We start from the raw sequence: 15,596 nt of genomic DNA, 5'->3' as shown, positions 1-15,596 counted from the left end.
CATTGTTATCAGAAGAGTCTCGCAGCTATTCAAGCTGACACGAAGGAATAAACAATAAGCTGTGGTTTCGTGAGAAGGCCCTTCCTGAATCTATCCAAAGATGTATCTAAATCCAGCATCCAGTTCTCACATTTTACAACTAGATGCTTATCCTCCAATAATTTTTCTAAACCCCTTTAAAGTCATCCAAGTTGGGGGCCAACTGAATCTTCCAATATGCAGCTTCATTGAATATTCCTGGGTTCTGTTCTTCTGAAAGAACAACATCTCCCTATCTACATTCCCCACACCATGCAAAATGCTATACATCTTTAATAATAATAATAATAATAATAATAATAATAATAATAATAATAATAATAATAATAATAAATAATAAATAATAAATAATAATAATTAAATTTGTATATTGTGTCCCCCACACAGCTTTTCCCCAGCTAAAAGCCCTACATTTTGTAACTTTCCCTCATGGGGGAGTTGGTCCAGCCCTGTTATCATTTTAGTTGCCCCCGCTTTTTTAACCTTTTCAATATTCTTTTTTAGATGTGGCCACCAGAACTATGCACTGTGAATACAGCCCCATCATAGGGCCACATGACAGAATTATGATATTAGCAGCTTCATGTTCAATCTTTTTTCCTAACATGGAATTTGCTTTTATAAAATGGCTGCCACACACTGGGTTGACATTTTCACTGAGGTATCCACCATTACCCAAAAATCATAGATCATATATTAAGATCATATATAACCACAGAAAACAACAAATACCTTAAACCTACCCTCCAACAAGGACTGGAACCCACACAAGGCTGTTCAGAGGCTTAAACAGATACTATGATAACATCCACACCATACATTTGAAGTATATGGCTTTCCCCAATGTACTCTGGAAACTGTAGTTTATCCCTCACAAAGCTACAATTCCTAGCATCCTTAAACTGCAGTTCCCATTATTCTTTCTGGGGGTGGGGGTGGGGTATCAAACCCAGCCAGATGGGTGGGGTATAAATAATAAAAGTATTATTTTTATTACTCTGTATCCTTTGATCTGAATTTAGAGGGATTCCTGGAGATATTTCAGTGTATCTTCCAGTCTCTGGCCAATCTGCTGCAGCACTCAGCAAATCCCATCCGAAAACTATATTGCTGTGGCCCGGAGATCCATCCATCTGCAGACAGAAAAAACATTTGAAAAACTGTATTTTACTATTGTCTCCTTAACTTTACCTGTTTTGCAAATTCCCCTCCCGTTCTTGTCATTATGGCAATCCAGCCAATCAGGATGCAGGGATTAACATACTGCCTCATTACCACATAAGTAGGGCTGCAGCTGTGGTACACAAATTAGCCTATCAGAATCACTGACAATAGTTCTGAGCGTGTGCACAGCTGTTTCCTTGAAAGCCATACCAACACAGCCAGGCCTCAGGAGAGCATTTGCATCCTGAATAGCCTTGCTATTCGCTTTCCCTTTCCTGACCAGCCTTTTTGAGTGAGCAAGCACCATGGAATTCACTGTAAGTCTTTTGTTTTAAAATTAAACGGGTTCTTTTTTTAGTTATGGGGATTTGTATATGAATTTACCTTGTTTATTGGAATATTTATAAACTGCACTTTCATAAATTATATAATAAGGCAGGGTACAACATAAAAACAATACTCTAGCAACAGTAAAAATATCAAGAATGTATCAATGAAAACTGGTTGGTACAAAATGCCATGCTCTAAATCAAGCTGGTTCTCCCAGTGTTGCTGAACTACAATTCCCATCAGCCCCAGCAAGCATGGTCAGTGGCCAGGGATGATGGGAGTGGTGGTTCAGCACACCTTGAGGACCAAATTTCCCCCACACCTGTTCTAAAGGCTTATCAAACTTCTATTGGCAAGGAGTTCATCAGTTTAATTTAACTTATTCTGTAAATATATGTCATGTTTCAGCCCAAACAGGCTTCTTCTGGCTCTTAACAGGACCCAGCACACACACACAAAATCTCTACAGCTGGCTTCTCAAAGCCTGCCCTGAGGGGGGAAATAGTTTCCTGCTGACTTTCCCAGAGACACTTTGAAGTCGCTGTTTTTTGGGTGGGCATCGAGGAACAAGAAACAATATGGGTGTGGGCTGAATTTCACACACCAATTTTGGACCAACCAGCCACATCTTGAGCTGAAGGCTTCTAATTAAATGCAATTGGGAACAGGGAACGTGACTGAGCCATAGATCCACTCACTGGGGCCTTTAGGGGGGTTTTGTGTGCATTAAGACTGTGAAACAGGAGTGGCATAGCATTACATAAGATTCCTCCAGGAAGCAGCTTTTGTTGGTGTTGGCAATACAAAATCCCTGCTTGCTTCACTTTTAAATAGTTTCGAATCGTTACAGAAATGATCAAATCAATTTTCTCCTGAACAGCAATGATGTGATGAATTTCCTTGAACGGGTAAAATTACCTCATCTCCTGCCATTGCTTCCAAAAAGTATGGCATTTTTGCCAAAGGGATAAAATCTGTTGCTGTGGAGATAGTTCCCAAATACTTAAACCCCACCCCCAATATTCTTGTTTGTAAAGATACCTCGCGTACAACACATGTACAGAGTTTTATTGCGTATTTTCTCTTACTTGAATTTCAGTGTTCTAATATTCATACATTACTTTACCATGATCTTTTGTTGTGATGAATGATGATTATGTTTTTTTATAAAAAAATACACATTGCAGTCTTTGTCATCTATAATGTTCTACTCTGATATTTTGAAATGTTATGTTTCAAGTTTTAAGATGTGCTGTTAAAACACACACACACAAACACACACACACACACACACACACACCATTCCTCTGCATCTGGCCAGTCCATGACATTGGCAAGTGCTTGTCTGAAAAATTCATAACATGAATGACATGGAGATTTATTCTTCAGTGGTCTGTGGTAAGAACAGAACCAGGGATTTATTTCGGAAATCTCTCATCTTTGGAATTTCTTTGACTATAACTCCCACCATCTCTTCCCTGAAAAGAAAGCCCAAAAGAACTTGATTTTTGAAGAACTGCTGAAGACAACAAAAACACAATCTTCCTCCTGCGTATCTGTTTCTTTCCAGTGTAACCATCACTTTTTCATGTCTCACAAGGAGTTGCTGAGCTATTGGCACAGCACTAGGGCATTAAAACTCTCAAACCACTTGAGGAATCTGCCAAAGATTTCCACCAATGTTTATGTGCTTTAAAACTCCAAAGGCACTTGGGAAATCTGCCAAAGATTTCCAGCAATGTTTACGAGCTTTGGAGAAAATCTCATATTTTCAGTTTAAGAGGAAAGAAAATGGACAGAATAACTTATGGGCTCATTGTCAGCATTCTGTGATGTGAAGTGAGAAACGGAGCTATTAACCTGAAAATGAATGCTAAGGGAAAGATAGCTTATTTTATCCAGCAGATGTCACTATTGTTCAGTAGCACAGTGCCAGTCCTTCAGTTCTAAGCACGGAAGTACTAAGAAACCACATACTCTTGAGAAATAATCTTGCGTGGTGATGGGTGTATTTTCTTGATGGCTTGACAAATACACTCTGTGTGTTTTGAGGCACTCCCCTAAAATTGTTTCTATGTCCCAGGGTTTGGAAAATTTATTAGTGGTGGGTGACACAAATTATTAATCAGTTCTTAGAGTTTATAATTAAGTTTCAGTAATTCTCCCACCACCCTAAAAGGGGGCAGAGAGTAGTTTTGCATTATTTATTATTAAAATAGGTGTTTTCTAGTCATTCCTGTTTTGATCTGGCCACATAGTGTCTAACTAGTTTTATGTTGTATTTTCCAAGAAAGATAACAGGGAGAACTAAATCTTCCAGTTAGGATACTACAGTACTATACTTCTCCAGCCACAACCACATTTTGATCAGCAGGCAAGATAATAGCTCTTACATTTTCTAAACATACTGGCAGCTTTATTAATTGCGTGTGTGTACTGGATCATTTCAAGGTGGGGGAATAGTAGAAGCTGCTGTTTCTCTGTATTCAGAGTATTTGGTGGAATTAAAACCATGGGCTCGCTCATGATGTTTGCTTAAAAGAGAAAACCCATAAATGAAGATTGCATCTGCATTGTATCAGAATTGCATAGCATACCTATGGAAGATAAGAATGTTTTCTTCCCTTACAGTTAATCAGTAATTCTCTTGCACAATAATATCAAACCACAGTTAGGCAACAACTCACAATATTGCTGCTCAGCAGGAAACTCCTTCGGCTAGTAATTAAATAAAATCATTTTTATAACTGGGAGAATGAGGTTGAGGTTTCACAAGTCCTTGTTGCCTTGTTAGCATTCAAGGTCACATTCTTCTTTGTTTGCTAGAGTGAAGTTTTTTTGGTTGGCTCACATTCTCTTCTATGAAATGTAGCTACTCTTATGGGATCAGGTCCAGCTTGAAACTCAAGAAAAGTCGGTTGTCACATTCTGCTCTGTGATCAAATTCCTTCTACAGGTGCTGAGTGTTTGTTTGTTTGTTTGTTTGTTTGTTTGTTTGTTTGCTCATTCATTCATTCATTCATTCATTCATTCTACTACTTTAAAAAAGGTTTAGGGAGATATTTTTGTCACCAGAAAGAGCCAACTGCTGTTTGGGAGTCCTAGGGGAATTCTAACTCCAGAAGAAAGCCCTCCCCACAAAGGCATTTGACAGCCACCAGTTTCTGTCAAATTGTGGCATCCTTGTGGGCCCTCATTCATGTCCTGGGTCCCACTTGCAGACACAGTACTTGGACTCTTGGCATAATTATTTTCAAAGGCCTTATTCCAAAGCCCAAACATAGATCGGTGTGCAAAGAAGCACTGAAAGCAGAGTTCCAAGGTTTATGGCTAGCTGTGAGCTAAGATGTTGTCTCAACACTTGACACCATCCCAGGCTCCCCTTTTGAAAAGCAGGGTGGACAGAGTCAATCATGTGGCTCATGTTCTGAGCCAAACAACTGGCCAAATTAGGGGAAACTTCTGTGGGCTGGGTCTGCTCATGCTGATGCCATGTGATTTGAGATGAGTGAACACAGCCAATTCACTGCCCCAACATAAGCCTTTCCAGAGTTGGGAGGGGCCTCACTAACAGGAGGTGGAACCGAGACAGAATCAGACACCTCTTTTTTTACCATGCTTGGGATGACTGCTGTCACTGAGTTGGGGCTGTCTCTTGACAATCAGCTGAACTTCTCTCCAGAATCCAGATCAGCAGCTCCCAGGCCATTGGGTTCCTCTCCAGGAACAGGTCCCATACTCTCTCATCCCATTTCTCTTCCCCCATCAAGACACAATTAGTCTGAGACAAGATAAACCTTAGAGAGCCCTGCAGGCAGCTTTTAACAATAAAAGAATAACTACAGCACTTGAAGCGATGCATTTAATGTTAAGTTTGGTTTGGCTCTTTAGTTTGTTTACTTTTCTATTGAAATTGTAAGTCCTACTTGGACTGGAGGGTGGGATGTCAAATTTTATAAAGAATTAAGAAGATAAACACAGAGAGAAAGACACTCACAAGAAACTATTGTTCAGAATTGGCCCACCCACTATTCACTGCTATTATCTTGCTCCATATCAAAGTCCTGTTTCATGATGATTGACATTACATATAGTCTTTGGATATTTTCTTTCACCAGTCTGAGGATGATTGGATGATATGTTTACAATGTAGTTTTATTTCTCTGTATGCAATCAAAAGAGGGAACTTCCTTTTTGAAGAATTCCGAGACCTGTCAAATAGTTAGATTTGAGTGTCTGTGTGTGAAAGGTGAGCGTCACCCATTCCTTGATATTTCAGTGGAAATAATGGTATTTTTGCTTGCCACATATGGCCTTGTTTAGTTATGAAAGAGAGGAAGAGTGTGACAACACCTTTATACAGAGATGTTTTTATGAGTGTGTTTTCTTCACAGACTGGTCTTTCTTCACAGAGAGATAAGCTTGTCTTGGTCAAACCCATACTGTACTTCCATTTCCTCATAGATGAGATTCTTTACACTTTCTGTCTATGGAATGATTATACATTAGGTTGCTTGTATCTTTTTAACAGTAGCAAGGCAGGTAAACATTCGTCCAGTGATGGATATGCAGTGATGAGAGAGCAGCATCTATCAAATTTCATCCAACTTTGAAAGACTTTAGTCAAGGCTGTGGAAAATGGCAACTGCAGAGACCATTTAAATTGTTTTGGCTCTCCTGTTTCAGTTGCCATAGCTGTACAAGAAGCTGTTAAAAGAAAAGTTCCTGAGAGAGAAATGTTCCCAAGAGACATGCATGTGGTCATTTTAATATGTGACGATTCTATCTTTCCGAGAGGAGGAAGTGATCCTTTCCCAGAGGGCCAGTGTGACTCCAGGCTGTTTGTTCTGCAGTATATTTTATGTGCTTGTTCCTTTTCAGTTCTCCTCTTCCTATCAGATGTAACCCAGCTATATGGGACAGTTGTAAAAGTTATTCCTTAATCTCTATTAACTTGCCTGTAGGCCAAGCCTGCACTGCTCTGATATTATTATACAATTTCCAGCCCAGTTGCATTTAATGCAGCATAATAGGTTTTTTTTAGATTTGTAGGGAGGGAAAGGCTCTTTTCTTCAAGCCATATACTCAAGTCATTTCAGAGTGTTTCAGTCTAAACCACGTCCAGGTTTCTGGAAGAGCAATGACTTCCTCCTTGTTTTTAATCTTGAGTTGTGTCCTGTTGATGTTTTTTTGTGGTAGTTAAAGGTAAAGGTAAAGGTACCCCTGCCCGTACGGGCCAGTCTTGACAGACTCTAGGGTTGTGCGCTCATCTCACTCTAGAGGCCGGGAGCCAGCGCTGTCCGCAGACACTTCCGGATCACGTGGCCAGTGTGACAAGCTGCATCTGGCGAGCCAGCGCAGCACACGGAACGCCGTTTACCTTCCCGCTAGTAAGCGGTCCCTATTTATCTACTTGTACCCGAGGGTGCTTTCGAGCTGCTAGGTTGGCAGGCGCTGGGACTGAGCGACGGGAGCGCACCCCGCCGCAGGGATTTGAACTGCCGACTTTTTGATCGGCAAGTCCTAGGCGCTGAGGCTTTTACCCACAGCACCACCCGCGTCCCTAGTAGTTATGTGATGGCTTTTTGGAACTTCTTTGAAATGGCTCGACTTACTTTTACTGACTTTTATTTAATTTATTGCTGTTGTTTTGTACTGTATTTTTACACTGCCTTGGGAGAGCTTTTCCATTGATAGCCTACAAATATTTTAAATAAAGAGGCCAAAATAGGATTGGTTAGGAGGTACACAGCAATTCCATGATATGGAGCAAGGACCTTGACTCTCAGCTTTGTACTGGCAAAGGCAAAAAAGGAACCATGACCTGCTCTCCCACCACCTGTCATTGGGGAACATGTGACAGTGATTTTTCATACCTACTTTGTAGCACAAAGGTGGTTTGCAAAGGAACATGTGCTGACAGGATCTCAAGTACCCACTTCCTGCTGCCTCGATGTGCCCCTTTCCCCTTGTGGAGGTACTGGACACAGTGGATCACTCATCCCACAATGAGCACAAATTAGGAAACCGTTCCATACATATGGGGCAGAACTAACTCACTCCTGTTGGATTCCAGGCATGTCCAACAGGTAGATCGTGATCTACCGGTAAATCACTGGACGTCTGTGGTACATCACTGGTAGAATGTGCCCTTTTATTTAAAACGCATCTCTGAGTTATTTGTGGGGCCTGCCTGGTGTTTTTACATGAGTAGAATGTGTGCTTTTATGTAAAATGCATCTCTGGGTTATTTGTGGGGCATAGGAATTCATTCATTCCCCCCCCCAAAATATGCCCCCCCCAAGGTCTGAGGGACAGTGGACTGGCCCCCTACTGGAAAAGTTTGTGACCCCTGGATTAGACAATATTTTGGCCTTGGTTGAAGCTATGCAAATGAAGCTTCACAGCAGCAGTTGAAACAAGTCTGGTGTTGTTTTTTTAATTATCTCAGAATGCATAGACATTCTATCTACTTATCTAACTAGTTACCTAGAGCAAAGTAACTAGAGCAGAGTAACTTCACAACAGAGCAGTGAAGAGAGCCAGTGTGGTATAGTGGTTACAGAGTTCCAGATTAGAACCTGGGAGATGGGGGTTCAAATCCCCACTCAGTCATGACGCTCACTGGGTGACCTTTGGCCAGTCACCAGCTCTCAACCTAACATACCTCACAGGGTTGCAAGGATAAAATGGAGAGGGGGGAGAACCACATGCACCTTGAACTCCTTGATGCAGCGTCAGGTAACAGGGCGGCACAGACGGGCGGCACTGCTCACCTGGCTTCCCAATGCCTATTTGTTTCTGCTGGTTACTGAAAGGGAGAGCAGCAGTGCGCAGTGGAAGGAGCAGCAGATTGATGTTGGCACCAGGTCAGCAGCACACTGAGCTCCCTATACCTTCTTCTTCAAGAAGATCGATCTATCTTTCTATCTCATCTGGATATATGGTGAAATGGTAAAATAATTGCTAAAAAGGACAATGGTGTCAGTGGCGTAGGGTGGGGGGGGTGCCAGGGGTGCCGGCCGCACCGGGCGCAACATTTGGGGGGGCGCGTTTGGCCGGCCCCCATCGAGGAAGCGGGAACTTCTCCCTTCGCAAGACGAAAGCCCATAGGGAAATCTCTGGGACAGCGGGGAAGCACAGCGCTTCTTCCCCACTGTCCTCGGACCTCCTCCGAAGCCTGGCGGTGGGGCGGAGAGACCTCCTCCCGCCGCCAGCCTCCGGAAAGCTCCTCCGAAGCCTGGCGGTGGGGCGGAGAGACCTTCTCCCCGCGCCAGCCTTCGGATGGCTGTCCTGAAGACTTCTGGTGGGAGCAGTGGCGTAGCGTGGGGGGTGCAGGGGGGGCCTGCCGCACCTGGCGCAACATCTGGGGGCGCGCGGAAGAGACCTGAGTGCTAAAATCCACGGGTTAGGGGGCGCAAATTACTTGCCTTGCCCCGGGTGCTGAGAACCCACGCTACGCCACTGAATGGTGTTAATGCGGAATGAAATTTGTTGCTTTTAGACTGAGAGTGCACATGTACATGTGCTCCTAGAGAAAAGTAATGTTTCCCTCTGTTTTCTTTTACCTTTGAAATGTAGTGCTTGGTTTTGTTTGACTAGACTTTGACCGTGCTTATTGGGTCATTGGGTGTGTTTGTTTTTGTCAGAAAACCGTGAGACAGAGCAATGACGGGATTAAAATACTAATGAATGGTAGGAAGGACTCTCTTAATTTAAAGAAATGCTGCCTTATTTCCAGGTCTTTTTTTGCATGGTTCTTGTTTCTGCAAATATCAGAAATGTGGAGCAAAAAGGCCAGTCTTGCAAATGAGTAAATGCCTTGTTCAAACCGAGTCTCTGATAAGCAAAGGGAAATCAAAGTAGGCAGCTCTAAGAAGTTTGCAGCATATTGGATAGAGAAATTATGTACTGGTTATGGTATTCCAAGGCCATCAAGGCAGCATTTGTGCACTTCCCCAACTTGATTCCCATGACCACTGTGAGATAGGGCCAAATTACATATGACATGAAATAGAACATAATGGAAGGGGAGTTTTACCCCTTTCCCTCTGCAACAGTTTCTGTGAAAATCACCCTTCTCCAAGCTACTGCTAGCTCTAGGAGAGAGAGACTAGTTGGTACCAAACAGAGCTTCCTTTCTAGGGCTAACAGGAACTTCGAATGGAAAACAATTTCTATTAGGACAACAAGGGGAGAGGAAAAATTACAATTCCCTCTTCAGGTTTCCCACCAACCATGATCATACCCTCTGCACTTGCTATTTACCACTACAAAATTGTAGAGACAGAGTTTTGGGCAGCATGGATCTTTGCTAGTTTGTCTAAGGCCACACACAATGAGCTTCTTGGCTAAGCAGGGATTTGAATCAGGTCTTCCTGGTCCAAATCCAAAACTCTTACCATTACAATGCACCTTATTTATTCTTTCCCAATATGGTATACACTATCTCACTTATCCTTGTCCATTCCTCCATCAATAAAAGTCAACTTCACTCCACATGAATTTGTTCTATATCAAGTGTGTTCTTTTAGTTTCTGACTGAAATATTTTGCCTGTTGATTGGCTCTCTCCATAATAGGTTTGCCAAAACAATGCTTTCAATCTCTGAGACTCTAATCTTTTTTTAACTGAAAGGAAATAGGAGACTGGATGTTGAATGCAAAGTTTATTGATCCGAAACAATGAATATGTACATGCCTTCAGCCAGCCTATTGGCATGGACATATGTTGAAATAACATTCTCTATCAATTGATTCACAAGGTATTTGTTGTTGTTTAGTCATTTAGTCATGTCCGACTCTTCATGACCCCATGGACCAGAGCACACCAGGCACTCCTGTTTTCAACTGCCTCCTGCAGTTTCGTCAAATTCATGTTGGTAGTTTCGTCCTCTGTCGTCCCCTCCTTGTGCCCTCAATCTTTCCCAAATCAGGGTCTTTTCCAGGGAGTCTTCTCTTCTCATGATGTGGCCAAAGTATCACAAGGTATAAAATCGAATCAAAATTGTTCAGATTTAGATTAAATATATATACCCCACTCTTCTGTTAAAATAACACCCAAAGCAGCTTGCAATAAAACAACAAAAAATATAAAAGGATAATACAATATAAAATACTAAAATTATATATTCAAAATTAGATTAAGCAGGAAAGTTTATTCCTGGTCTAGGGGTGACCCAATGAGTACAGAGCCCAGGGATGTGTAAGATCTAGGAGAGAGGGAGACTATGCAAGCCCCTTTAGCAGAAACCATAAATTTTATTGGCAGCTCTGAAGCAATACTGCGTCATCATATGTGACTGGCACATGTAACCAATGGGAACTGGCATGTGCAGCCAATGCAGAATGTAACCCCTCCACTGCCTGTCAGAGGATGTCATCAGAGTGATGTCAGCTGATTGGCAGGTGGAAATGTTATTTTAAAAATGGCTTTGTGGGACAGGATTGGCCTGCAGGCTGGTGGTGCCCTACGCCTGATGTAAATGATATCCTACTGCCATTGCCAAAAATACTCCTGAGTCTGGCAATAGTGTTTTCCACTGCCCACTTCATCCTAACTCAGCGGCTCACACAACCCCATATATCCACAACATCCAGGTTCCTTTGATCATAGTTCCTGACTCGTTTGTGCTCAGTTTATAGATTCTACTACTCCAGTATGGCAACTTGCTTTTGTTTAGCCTTTCTCTCACACTCCACACTCCATTCATCTCCATCTCTCTTTACCTTTGCTCTGAAACGGCTACCCGTGGGACTTGAGAGCTGGCTGGCTTTGCTAGGCTAAGGCAGACATACTAGAAGAGAGTGGTGCACATTTAATAAGGCCGTCTGCTAGCCACATGGTGAGTCAATTTGTTAGTCAGAATTAGGGTGGTCAGGGCTCCCCTCCCACTGTTGCGGAGCCAATTTTAAAGCGAGGTGGATATGCCTCCTTCACTACGCCAGCACCCGACATCTTAAACTGCTGATTCGCCTCCCTCGGATGGTGTTTTGGTCTATTCAGTATGCATGGCTTTAGCAGTAGGGAGACCCAGATTGGTTGCCAGCTCGAAATGTTGCGCAAGATCACATTTCCTGACCATCTCGCCCCACTTTCAGCTGTTCTTCAGATGTAAAAGTAGCAAGCGAATCAGTGTGGGCAGAGGGGAAGGGATTGCTGAGTCATGACCTGTGGGCGACGCACATTCTGGGGACAAGCAGAGTTTCAAAACTTTCTCCAACTGTGAGTTTCCTCCTTTAAAAGATCAGGCTGCTTTTCATAACTCTTGAATTACTAGGACTGGACTTTTATAGTCATAAAAGCTGACTGCAGTAGGGTTATTAATTTGTTGGTAAATGTCATCAGACTGCCCCAGAGCACTGCAAGTTTTGCATTTATTGTCCACGATCCATATGTTTTTGAGACTGCAACACATTTTGCCATTATCTCAAAAAGACGGTGCTTCGTAAGTATTCTGCCTCCCTGAATTGTACCCTGAGAATTCCTCCTGCTATTTTTGAATTTCTGGTTTATATTATAATTCAAAATGGTAAAAAGATCCCTCAGAACAGGAATCTTTGCCTGCCCATTCCTGCTCTCAGCTTATTTCTGTAGTAGTAGTAGTAGTAGTAAAATAAAATAAAATAAAATAAAATAAAATAAAATAAAATAAAATAAAATAAAATAAAATAAAATATGTGCCTCCCATCTGGCTGGGTTGCCCCAGTCATCAAACATTAGCCCCACCTCTGATGCCACAAGAGTTGTCTTCATGAATTCCTTGAACTTCTGAAGCAAAACATGTTCTGCGATCTCAACCCGACTCCTCCATCCATATGGCACACTACAAGCTTTCCTGGTAAAGCACAAGATGTCTGGACACCCTAGCTTCCTATGAATCATTCACAATTCTGAGTCTCTCCGAATTTTGCTGCTATAAACTGCTGGAAAATACTGATAATTTCCCAAGAGACAGCAGTAGGGTTTTACTAGAAATATTCTAACTCCAGGAGATTTGTCTTAAATCACAATGTTGTCTGTGGTAAGAACTTCTTGATGAAGATAGTTTCTTAACAGCAAACCGCTGGTGGAAAAAGTGTATCTCTCTTCACATGCATAACCATTTTGTACAACAACTATCAAATCCTTTTCTGGATATTCACTAGCCAGTTCAACTAAAAGCACTTCTAGGGCTGGGTTTAAACCAAGGCAAGCAACCCATTAGGTAGAATGAGGCTGCTTCACCAGGCAGGTTTTTTAGGATGTCATGAAAGGGCAGCAAATTGTATTATGGTTGTATTTTCACTCCCGGGGAGAGGCGTTTGTGTATTCATATTGACCTGAGCAGGGGGTACCTGCATGACCACAGTAGTCAAGGCATTGGTCACTTTAAGGCTGGACTACTGCAGTGGACTCTACCTGGGGCACCCCTTGCAGTTGGTTTGGAAATGGCAATTGGTGTCGAATGCTGCAGCATGCTTACTGACTGCAGTGAGGTTCTGTCAACATATTACACCTCTGCTTAAAGATCTGTGCTGGCTGCTGACTTGTTATTGGGCCAAGTTCAAGATTTTACTGGTATATAAAGATCTTGGCACATTGGAGCCAGTTTATTTGAAGGATTAGCTCTCCTCTAGGAGCCTGCTCAACCACTTTGATCTGCAGAACTCGCGTAAAGTATGTTTTCTGCATCTCTTAGGAGCTGATCTCTTGCCATGGCAGCACCTAGGCTTTGGAGAGCCCTTAACATTCATCTGGACCCCATGCTATAATGGTTTAGATTAATTTAACATCCATTCTTATGGGATCTGAACTGCTTGGAATTAACCAGGAAAAAGATCTTGAAGTCATGGTGACTAACTCAATCGAATCTAGAGTGCAGCAATAATAATAACAATAATAATAATAATAATAATAATAATAATAATAATAATAATAATAATAATACCCTGCCCATCTGGCTGGATTTCTAATTCCATGCAGGGTTGGAAAATAAAGTGGCCTGTATCTCCATGATTTTATATTAAAGCCTCTTTCTGCTTAGTGCCCTATACATTGCTCTGTTACTTCTTATTACATTTTTACTGGATGTTCACATTTAGTTGTATTGTTTTAAACAATAACTAGTACACAGAAATACTAAAAAAAAAGTTGTAACTTTCGCTGATATCTGCTGCTTTTAATAAATATTTTATTTATATTTATGAAATGTTATAAACCACTTTATCAAAACAAAATCTCTAAGTGGCGCTATTCTAAAAGACAAAGAAAGAAGACAACAATTCAATAGTATCCAGAAACTAATAATAGAATACAGGATTGCTCAAAACTTTAAATTTAGTAGGCTGCCTGGAGCAAAAGATACCTCTGCAGGCCCACTGTGTTGAAACTTTTTTAAAAAAATAGTAATGCTTAATAATCCCCAATAATTAAATAACACATGTGGTGTTTAAACATTCCTTCTCTTTTTTATTGTACTAGCCCAATACAGTACAGCCAATTTCATTTTTCTTTCCTTGCACAGTGATTGGTTGGCAAGCTTCATGGAAAGCTGTGTAAGTACTCTTACATTCAAAACACCTAATCAGACTGCCTGAATCTGAGAAAAGCAATAATGTATTGGAATCTGAATTAAATGTGTCACTGCCTCCTGGAAAATAAAAACTCTGCAGTTATTGTGTTCAGTAGGATGCTTCACTTACTTTTTCTACAGGAGTTTTAAACATAGAAAATGGAGTTAACTGCATATCAGGATGAAATTCTCTTATCAAACTGACCGTCGCTGTTGACATATGAGTTTGAGAGCTCGCATCATATAATGTCACACTTTGAATATAGATGCTGCACTAAACAGCTTCCCTGGAGAGCAAGGGTTAACCAAGAAAGGGTCCTCTAGATCAGCAAACTTTTTCAGCAGAGGGCCAGTCCACTGTCCCTCAAACCTTGTGGGGGGCCGGACTATATTTTGAAGAAGAAAAAAATGAATGAATTCCTATGCCCCACAAATAACCCAGAGATGCATTTTAAATAAAAGGACACATTCTACTCATGTAAAAACATGCTGATTCCCGGACCATCCATGGACTGGACTGAGAAGGCGACTGGGCCAGATCCGGCTCCTAGGCCTTAGTTTACCTACCCCTGCTCTAGGTGTTTTTGGACTCCAACTCCTACTAGCCTTAGCATGGCTGATGTTTGGAGCTGATGGGTGTTCATGGAATCATAGAACTGTAGAGATGGAAGGGATGTTGAGGGTCATCTAGTCCAATCTGCTGCAATGCAATCTCAACTTGGGCCGCAGGTTAGCCACCTCTGCTGTATTGGCTTATCTGCATCATGGCTGTAATTTTTTGAAGTGATGACAATGCAAATTATCAACACCACATGGACAGCCTCCAAATTCTTAGTAACACTGCCTTTGGTGATATACCCGTTTCAAATGTAAAGTGTAATGATCCACTTAAAAATAGATTTATGATTATGCCTTAACGCCTTGTTCTGAAAAGCTAATTTGAACCTGGACAATATTCAATAGGTTCCTTTGACATATATTTGCCTTCAATACTTGATTTCAAGGTTTTCCGCTATAATGATATAATATAATCATACTGTCATAGACTTTTGTATGGCTGACAGCTTTCATTGGATCTTTCTTTTTGGATCTTTCTTCACAAACTTAAGCTATTATCAACTGTTGCAGCCCTCTTCCTGATGAATTCAGGACCTTGGGATCTGCAGCATTTGCCTGAGTTTCTTTTATTGTCTCGTGGATCCACTTCAGGACTGAGTCTTACCTATAAAGCTCTAAATGTACTGGGTTTTGACATACATGGGAGATTTGCTTCTAAGCTAAATGGAGGTTTTCCGCTTCAGGCAGCAAATGTCTTGGGCTGGCCCTGTCAGAGGGTATTCACAGTGGCTGTTCCAAAACTGAGCACCACCTTTCCTCTGGAGACACAACAGGCTCAAGTCTTAGAGAAATGGGCTTTGACTCTAAGTTAGTTTTCAGTTGGCTTTTGATGGGCGTGACTATTGAATTTTAAGGTTTATGAGGCTGTTAAATCGTATCCAATGCTCTGTGC

The 15,596-nt window shown here is 41.6% G+C and overlaps 1 protein-coding gene across 1 annotated transcript in view; it reads left to right on the top strand.

Moving 5' to 3' along the window:
• The first annotated feature begins 11,684 nt into the window (after window positions 1-11,684).
• PLCE1 (phospholipase C epsilon 1) overlaps window positions 11,685-15,596 on the top strand; it is a 133,482-nt gene continuing 129,570 nt past the window's right edge. The window contains exon 1 of the mRNA XM_083502992.1: window positions 11,685-11,757. The gene's annotated coding sequence lies outside the window, so the exon portion shown is untranslated. The remainder of the gene's footprint in view (window positions 11,758-15,596) is intronic.

Source organism: Podarcis liolepis (assembly GCF_965112155.1).
Source record: "Podarcis liolepis genome assembly, chromosome: 5".
NCBI lineage: Eukaryota > Metazoa > Chordata > Lepidosauria > Squamata > Lacertidae > Podarcis > Podarcis liolepis.
The sequence above is the reverse complement of the archived record's forward strand: the minus strand, read 5'-3'. Positions and strand labels throughout refer to the sequence as shown.